Raw genomic sequence first — 9389 nt, 5'->3', positions numbered from 1 at the left:
GAGGAACCCTCCCAAGTGCAGTGATGCTGACTCAGTGTTTAGGGGCAGTCCACACTTGGCTGTTGGCCTTGGTTGTCTCTGGTGGCAGCAATGCCTGGACACAAATTTCAATGAGAACCTATTTCCTTGCTGTATCCTTTAGGGGAGTATTGCTCACACTGGATACCTCCCCCCTGCACTGCCCTAAAAGCTCAGGAGCCCGCCTGAAGATGAGATTATGCAATGAACTCTCATGCTCAAAGCAATGAACTTTAGTCAGGAGGTCGGCAAACATTTTCAGGCTATTTCTTTTTAAGTAGGGTATCTTCGCTTATGGCAGAGATAGCAAATAGATTACATCTGAGTGCTATGGACCGAATTGTGTCACTCCAAAACTCGTATGTTAAAGCCCTAACCCCTCGTACCTGAGAATGTGACTGTATTTGAAAAAAAGGTCTTTTAAAAAGATGATTGAAGTAAAAGAGGCAATTAGGGTGGGCCCTAATCCAATCTAACTGGTGCGCCTTCTAAGACGAGGAAGAGAGACACCAGGGATATGTGAGCCCAGAGAAATGGCCGTGTGAAGACAGAGCCAGAAGGCGGCCATCAAAAAGCCAAGGAGAGGCCTTAGGAGAAATCCAAACTGCCAACATCTTGCTCTTGGACTTCCAGCCTCCAGAGCTGGGAAAAATAAATCTCTGTTGTTTAAGCCTCCCAGTCTATGGTATTTTGTTATGGCAGCCCTGGAAAACTAATACACTGAGTTGTTGCTGTTGGCTGCCTGCAGCACTACATTTAAAAGGATTCTGGCAGTGGGGAGCAAAGATATGAAAGCAGAGGGGTGGAGCACACAGTAGATATCGGCCACCCTTACTCCATGAGGTGAATGGGGAAGGTTGGACCACCTATAAATGCACCTGTATATAAAAACAAACATGAAAGTACTGCATTAGAAAAAACTGGGTCATACTCAAGGGTGTTTATACATTCCACCCTCTAGTTAAAAACACGGCCAGGTGCAGTAGCTTATGTCTGTAATCCCAGTGCTTTGAGACCCCAAGGTAGAAGGATCATTAGAAGCCAGGAGTTCAAGACCAGCCTGGGCAACAAAGCAAGACTCGGTCTTTATAAAACATTTGTAAAAAATTAGTTAGTCCTGATAACACATGCCTGTAGTCCCAGCTACTCAGGAGGCTGAGGCAATAGGATTGCTTGAGTGCAGGAGTTTGAGGTTACAGCAAACTATAACCTCAGAGCTCTATTGCCCAGGCTGGAGTGTATCACAGTACTGCACTCTAGCCTGGGCAATAGAGTGAGATCTTCCTTTTAAAAAAAAGATAAAATGTGTATGTCATCATCAGGTTCCTTAACTTTCACAAAAGAATATCCATCTTACCCCCAACTTTGCCAGTTAATAAGCATTACACTGCAAAGGAATTGAATCAACATCCCAGAATAGCTGCTTTTCCTGTCAGGAAGAAAAACTGGAAACTTAACTAATAATGTTAGGTGGGAAAACAATAAATATTCTTTATAAATAAATGAATTTCACTTGATGATTTTATTTTTTCTTTTTTTTTTTTGAGACGGAGAATCACTCTGTTGCCAAGGCTGGAGTGCAGTGGGGTGATCTTGGCTCACTGCAAGCTCCGCCTCCCTGGTTCACACTATTCTCCTGCCCCAGCCTCCCGAGTAGCTGGGACTACAGGCGCTCGCCGCCATGCTGGGCTAATTTTTTTGTATTTTTTAGTAGAGACGGGGTTTCACCATGTTAGCCAGGATGGTCTTGACCTCCTGATCTTGTGATCCGCCCGCCTCAGCCTCCCAAAGTGCTGGGATTACAGGTGTGAGCCACCATGCCCGGGCTTATTATTTGTTATTTTTTGAAAACACTCATTTTTAGCTTCATTTCTCCCTCCATTGGATTTTGGAAAACCAGTATTCCTTCCTTAAAGGATTTGTGATCAAAAGCCGTAAGTTGTGTATTTATGAAGGAGGGCCTATATGAGAGTCTAGTAAGGTTGCTTGATTTTTATTTTATTTATCTTCTAATACTTGTATCCAAAATTTGGGGTGTGTTTTTAAAATTTATCATATATTTTTGGTTCTAACTAATCTTAACTGAAAAAGTGGATAACTGGGTTGGGGTTTTCTTGTTTGTTTGTTTGCTATAGTTTAATGTGTCCCTAAAGAATAAGGGTATTAATTTGCAAATGTCCCAGTGGGGTGCACAGTATTAAAAGTGGCTAAAAGTCTAAAAGAAATCTTGGTATAAAAATACCAGAGACTTGGGCTGGGCGCAGTGGCTCACGACTGTAATCCCAGCACTTTGGGAGGCCAAGGCAGGTGGATCACGAGGTCAGGAGATTGAGACCATCCTGGCTAACATGGTGAAACCCCGTCTCTACCAAAAATACAAAAAAAAAAAAAAAGAAAAATTATCCGGGCATGGTGGCGGGCACCTGTAGTCCCAGCTACTTGGGAGGCTGAGGCAGGAGAATGGCGTGCACCCAGGAGGCGGAGCTTGCAGCGAGCAGAGATCGCACCACTGCACTCCAGCCTGGGCGACAGAGCAAGACTCTGTCTCAAAAACAAAAACAAAAACAAACAAACAAACAAAAAATACCAGAGACTCACTGGGCACGGTGGCTCATGCCTGTAACCTCAGCTCTTTGGGAGGCTGAGGCCAGCGGATGACCTGAGGTCGGTAGTTCAAGACCAGCCTGACCAACATGGAGAAACCTCATCTCTACTAAAAATACAAAATTAGCTGGGCGTGGTGGCTCATTCCTGTAGTCCCAGCTACTTGGGAGGCTGAGGCAGGAGAATCGCTTCAACCCCGGGAGGTGGAGATTGCAGTGAACTGAGATTGTGCCATTGCACTCCAGCCTGGACCACAAGAGCGAAACTCTGTCTCAAAAAAAAAAAAAAAAAAAAAAAATACCAGAGACTCTTGCCTGATAGACCCATCCTCCCTTACTCATGAACAAGGAAGAGGGGACAAAGGAGTGGTTATGCAATATTAGGACTTCAGAGAAACTTTTGTTCCACTTAGTCTATTGTTGTTTGTTTTTTTTTTTTTTTGAGATGGAGTCTCGCACTGTCGCCCAGGCTGGAGGGCAGTGGCGCTATCACGGCTCACTGCAAGCTCCGCTTCCTGGGTTCACGCCATTCTCCTGCCTCAGCCTCCAGAGTGGCTGGGACTACAGGCGCCCGCCACCACACCTGGCTAATTTTTTTGTATTTTTAGTAGAGACAGGGTTTCACCATGTTAGCCAGGATGGTCTCAATCTCCTGACCTTGTGATCTGCCCGTCTGGGCCTTCCAAAGTGCTGGGATTACAGGCATGAGCCACCGTGCTCGGCCTCCACTTAGTCTATTCTTGACCAAGAGAACTAGCTAGGTATCACCAACACAAGTAAACCCAATTTGGGCAATTCAGGAAGAACTCAAGAATTCAAGCAGGCCACTTGTATCCCTTTCACACATTTGAATCTTACTTAACTGTCCTCTCTAATTATTCTTCGCTTTCTCCAGCCCAGACCCTTTTATGTCCCCTACTATATAGTCTTGCCAACAGCATGCACTTGATTAGGTATCTGCATTCTTTTCTAAAAGAATTGTAGTTTCCACTAGGGCAAGGGGCAGAGGGGTTAGATCCTCTCCTCCCAGCTTACTGCATTTGTGTGATTTTCAACCTAGAGCCATCTTTTTACTATTTAAAATTATATTTTAAATTTATATACAATAAAATTTACTTTTTTGATATATAATTCCAAGAGTTTTGACAAATGCATAGAGACTGTAAAAATAAGTTACTCAAAAATCTAAGCTGGTAATATTTTGAACCTTAAGGGAACGTGATTATGGGAACTGAGTCATGTAAACAGACAGCTATAACTTAGGCAGCTGTAACCTTTGTTTCTCTAATTATAGATGAGCCTTTTTCCTTACTTACATTGTTTTGTAAAATGTTGTGAATGACTTCAGTGCACCAGGGCAGACCTCATTTCTCTTCACTGTTGATCTTCATTATAGATTAACTTTCTTCTTGCCTTTCTCACATAAAGACTTCATGACTGTCACATTGTCAAGGATGGAATGTTAAATACGTACTTTTCAATAGGAAAGAAAAAAATAAGCATATTAAAAAAAACTGTAACTAATTAAATTGTTGTCACTGATAAACCAGGCTTATATAAAAAAATTGTAATCCTACTAAATTTCTTTGTTTTGGGCCTATATATGAAAGACGTTAAGTTTTATTTATTTATTTATTTATTTATATAATTTTTTTTTTTGAGATGGAGTCTTGCTCTGTCACCCAGGATGGAGTGCAGTGGTGAGATCCCAGCTCACTGCAACCTCCGCCTCCCAGGTTCAAGCGATTCTCCTGCCTCAGCCTCCCGAGTAGCTGGGATTACAGGTACCTGCCACCATGCCCGGCTAATTTTTGTATTTTTAGTAGAGATGGGGTTTCACCATGTTGGTCAGGCTGGTCTCGAACTCCTGACCTCGTGATCTGCCAGCCTCAGCCTCCCAAAGTGCTAGGATTACAGGCGTGAGCCACTGTGCCTGGCTGATGTTAAGTTTTGATTCTGGAGCACTGATCCCCACTTCTCTGACATCCATATCTGCTGGATGACCATTCCCAGCTTTTCTCTTGAATAAACTTTTAAAAACTGGATTCTGATCCTTTTGATTATTTCAGGTTGACAAGACATATAACCAAAACCATAATCAAGATACAAAAAAGTTCCGTTACTTCCCCAAACTTCCTCAGACTGTTTTTAGTCAAACACCCCTCCATGTCCACACACACACATACAACCGACCATGGAAAACTACTGGTCTATTCTCTATCTCTGTATCTTCAGCTTGTACAGGATGACATATAAATTGAATCACACGGTATGCAAACTTTGGAATTTGGCTTTTTTCACTTAAAATAATGGCTTTGAAATTCATTAATGTTGTTGCATGTATCAAAGTTTGTTCTTTCTATTGCTGAGTAATATTCTACTGCATGAAGGTACCAAAGTTTGGTTATCCATTTCCTCATTAAAGAACATTTGGGCCGGGCGTGGTGACTCATGCCTATAATCCCAGAAGGATTTTGGGAGGCTGAGGCTAGTGGATCACCTGAGGTCAGGAGTTTGAGACAAGCCTGACCAACATGGAGAAACCCAGTCTTTACTAAAAATACAAAACTAGCTAGGCGTGGTGGTGCATGCCTGTAATCCCAGCTACTTGGGAAGCTGAGGCAGGAGAATGGCTTGAACCGGGGAGGTGAAAGTTGCAGTGAGGAGAGATTGTGCCATTACACTCCAGCTTGGGCAATAAGAGTGAAACTCTGTCTTAAAAAAAAAAAAAAAAAGAACATTTGGGTTGTTTCACTTCACTTTGGGGCAAATACAAATAAAGCTGCTATAAACATTCTCGTACAACTTTTCGTGTGAACATAAGCTTATAATTCTCCAGGATAAACAGCCAGGAGTGGCATGACTGAATGATATGGTAAATATATGTTTAATTTTATAAGAAACTGTCAAACTTTTTCAGAATGGCTGTGCCATTTTGCATTCCCATAGCAATGTGAGAATTCCAGTTGTTACGCAACTTCATCAAGACTTGGTATTGTCACTTCTCTGTTTTTTATTTTAGTTATTCTAATACATGTATAGGATATCTCACTGTGATTGTAATTTGCCTTTTCCTAACAGCTACTGCCTAATGATACTGAGAATTTTTTGATGCACTTACTTGCCATCTGATATGGTTTGGCTCTGTGTCCCCACCCAAATCTCATCTCGAATTGTAATCCCACATGTCAGGAGAGAGACCTGATGGGAGGTGATTGGATCATGGCGGTGGTCTCCTCCGCACTGTTCTCATGATAGTGAGGGAGTTCTCACGAGAGCTGATGGCTTTAAAAATGTTTGGCAGTTCTTTTTTGTTTGCCCTCTCTCCTGCCACCGTGTAAGACAGGCCTTGCTTCCCCTTCACCTTCCACCATGATTGTAAATTTCCTGAGGCCTCCCCAGCCATGTGGAACAGTAAGTCAATTAAGCCTCTTTTCTTTACAAACTACCCAGTCTCAGGTAGCACCTTTACAGCAGTGTGAAAATGAACTAATATAGCATCTATACGTTTTCTTTCATAAAGTAACTGTCAAAATTTGCTTTTCTTTCTTTCTTTCTTTTTCTTTCTTTTCTTTCTTTTCTTTCTTTTCTTCTTTCTTCTCTTCTCTTTTCTTTTCTTCTCTTTTCTTGTCTTCTCTTTTCTTTACTTTTTTTTTTTTTTTGACAGAGTCTTGCTCTGTCACCAAGGCTGGAGTACAGTGGAGTGATCTCTGCTCACTGCAACCTCCACCTCCCAGGTTCAAGCAACTCTTGTACCTCAGCCTCCCAAGTAGCTGGGACTACAGGCATGCGTCACCATCCTGGCTAATTTTTGTATTTTTAGTAGATATGGGGTTTCACCATGTTGACCAGGCTGGTCTTGAACTCCTGACCTCAGGTGATCCACCCGCCTCGGCCTCCCAAAATGCTGGGATTACAGGTGTGAGCCACTGTACCCAATCGGCTTTTTCTTGCTTATAGTTGAGTTTTGAGAGTTCTTTATGTGTTTTAAGTTCAAACCCTTTGTCAAATATACGATGTGTAGGTATTTTTTCCCACCCTGTGACTTGTCTTTTTATCCTCTTAACAGCAACTTGGACAAAGCCAAAAATTTAATTATGGTAGATTTTCTCATATAAATCTTGCTTATGGTATCATATGTAGGAAATCTTTGCCAACTCAAGCCCATTAAGATTTTTTTCCTAGATTTTCTTCAAAACCTTTATGTTTTACATTGAAGTCTATTATCCATTTTGAGGTAATTTTGTATAAACTGTGAAGTATAAGTCAAGGTTCATTTTTTCTTTCTTTTTTTTTGCACATGGATGTCCAGTTGTTCAAACACCAGTTTTTGAAGACACTATTCATTATCTATTGAATTGGCTTTGTACCTTTTTCAAAAATCAACTGACCATATTTTTGTAAATCTATAAGAAGTCTCTACTCCATTTTATTGAACTGTATGTCTATCTGCTCACCCATATTCATTGTCCTGATCACTGTAGCTTTATTCCAAGGCTTGAAATCAGGTAGTATGAGTCCCTCAACTTTGGTCATTTTCAAAATTGTGTTGGATATTCTACTTTTTTGCCTTGAATGTATTTACTTTTCACCTCTGAATTCTTGGCACCCTAATCCAGGCTACCATAATATCTCACCTGCACTAAGGTAACAGTCTCCTAACTGGTCTCTCCTTGCGCTGGGTCCCTGTTCATACTATTTCTTTTTTTTTTTTTTTGAGATGGAGTCTTGCTCTGTTGCCCAGGCTGGAGTGCAGTGACATGATCTCGGCTCACTGCAACCTCTGCCTCCTGGGTTCAAGTGATTCTTCTGCCTCAGCCTCCCCAGTAACTGGGACTACATGTGCCTGCCATTACACCCGGCTAATTTTTGTATTTTTAGGAGAGATGGGGTTTCACCATATTGGCCAGGCTGGTCTCGAACTCCTGACCTCGTGATCTGCCTGCCTCAGCCTCCCAAAGTGATGGGATTACAGGTGTGAGCCACCAGCCCCGGCCTCATACTATTTCTCATACAGAAGCCAAAGTGTACTTTGGTTGTTTTGACTAAAGAAGAATTTTAAGGCCAGATGCAGTGGCTCACACCTGTAACCCCAGCACTTTGGGAGGACGAGGCGGGTGGATTGCTTGAGGTTAGGAGTTTGAGACCAGCCTGGCCAACATGGCGAAACCCCATCTCTACAAAAACACAAAAATTAGCCAGGTGTGGTGGCACACGCCTGTAATCCCAGCTACTCTGGAGGCTAAGGCAGGAGAATTGCTTGAACCTGGGAGGTGGAAGTTGCAGTGAGCCAAGATTGCACCACTGCACCCCAGCATGGACAACAGAACGAGATCTTGTCCCCCCACCAATCCCCCCCAAAAAAAGAATTTTAGTAGAAACTGGATCATGTTTAGCTTCAAATCTCTGCAGTGTTTTGGGCCTCCATGCTCACCTGTCTTCTGTTTCAGTCCCACTCTTGGCCCTATCTTAACGTGGTGTTTATCACCCCAAAGCCTGTCTTCCCACTTCTGCTATATATGTCTGCTCAGGTCGCCATCACAAAATACCACAGAGTGGGTAGCTGAAACAACAGCTCTGGAGGCTAGAAGCCGAAGATCAAGATGCCAGGAGGGTGGTTTGGGGTAAGGCCTCTCTTCCTGGCTTTTAGACAGCTGCCTTCCTGCTATGTTCTCACATGGCCTTTCCTCTGTGTGCATTTAGGAAGACAGAAAGAGAGCACTCTGCTAGCTCGTCCTGTTTTTATAAGGACCCCAGTCCTATGAGATTAGGGATTCACCTTTGACCTCATTTAGCCTTAATCACCTCCATATAGGCCTTATCTCCAATACAGTTACTTTGAGGGTTTGGGCCTCAATGTATGAATTTGGCAGGGAACACAATTCAGTCCATAAAAGTATGTATCCCTAAAATATAGGCAGGCAGATAGATTGGCAGGTAGGCAGGTGGATAGATAGACAGAGTTACACTGTGGTAAAAGATTATCTAACTATATTATATTTACATCAACTAATGAAACCTAAGGAAATTGCTATTAGTAATTTTCCACTTAATAGCTATGCTTTCCTCCACCAAAAACTCATATCAATCATGTTTTCAAGAACTGTTTCCGAGCTCTAGTTTTTAAAAATCTACATGTGAATTCAAATTACAAAGTAGTAAAGTCACCTCTGAGACTTCATTATATGATTTACACAATGTGATGGAAATTATGATTATACAATTTTATATTCTTCATCTTTATATCCATATACTTGAAATCTCTCCTGTCTGAAATAAGTATTTTGTAATCATACAAATTAAACTTTAACTGTTTTTTAGTCCAGGCACAGTGGATTACACAGCTGTAATTCCAGCACTTTGGGAGGCCAAGGAGAGCGGATCACTTGAGCCCAGAAGTTTGAGACCGGCCTGGGCAACATGGTGAAACTTCATCTCTACAAAAAATTAGCCAGGTGTGGTGCACGCCTGAAGTCCCAAGCTACTCAAGAGGCTGAGGTGGAAGGATTGGTTGAGCCCAGGAGGTAGAGGCTGCAGTGAGCCAAGATCGTGCCACTGCACTCCAGCCTGGGCAACATAGTGAGACCCTGTCTAAAAAAAAAAAAAATGCTTTTTAGAGGTGTAAGGATGGGAAGAAGAGAAATTGGTTAATGTGTACAGAAATAGTTATATAGAGAGAATACATTCTAGTATTCAATAGCACAGCAGGGTGACTATAGTTATCAATAATGTATTATATATTTCAAAACAGCTAGAACATTTGGAATG

This window comes from Gorilla gorilla, chromosome 13, assembly GCF_029281585.2.
Source record: "Gorilla gorilla gorilla isolate KB3781 chromosome 13, NHGRI_mGorGor1-v2.1_pri, whole genome shotgun sequence".
NCBI classification, from domain to species: Eukaryota; Metazoa; Chordata; class Mammalia; order Primates; family Hominidae; genus Gorilla; species Gorilla gorilla.
The sequence above is the reverse complement of the archived record's forward strand: the minus strand, read 5'-3'. Positions refer to the sequence as shown.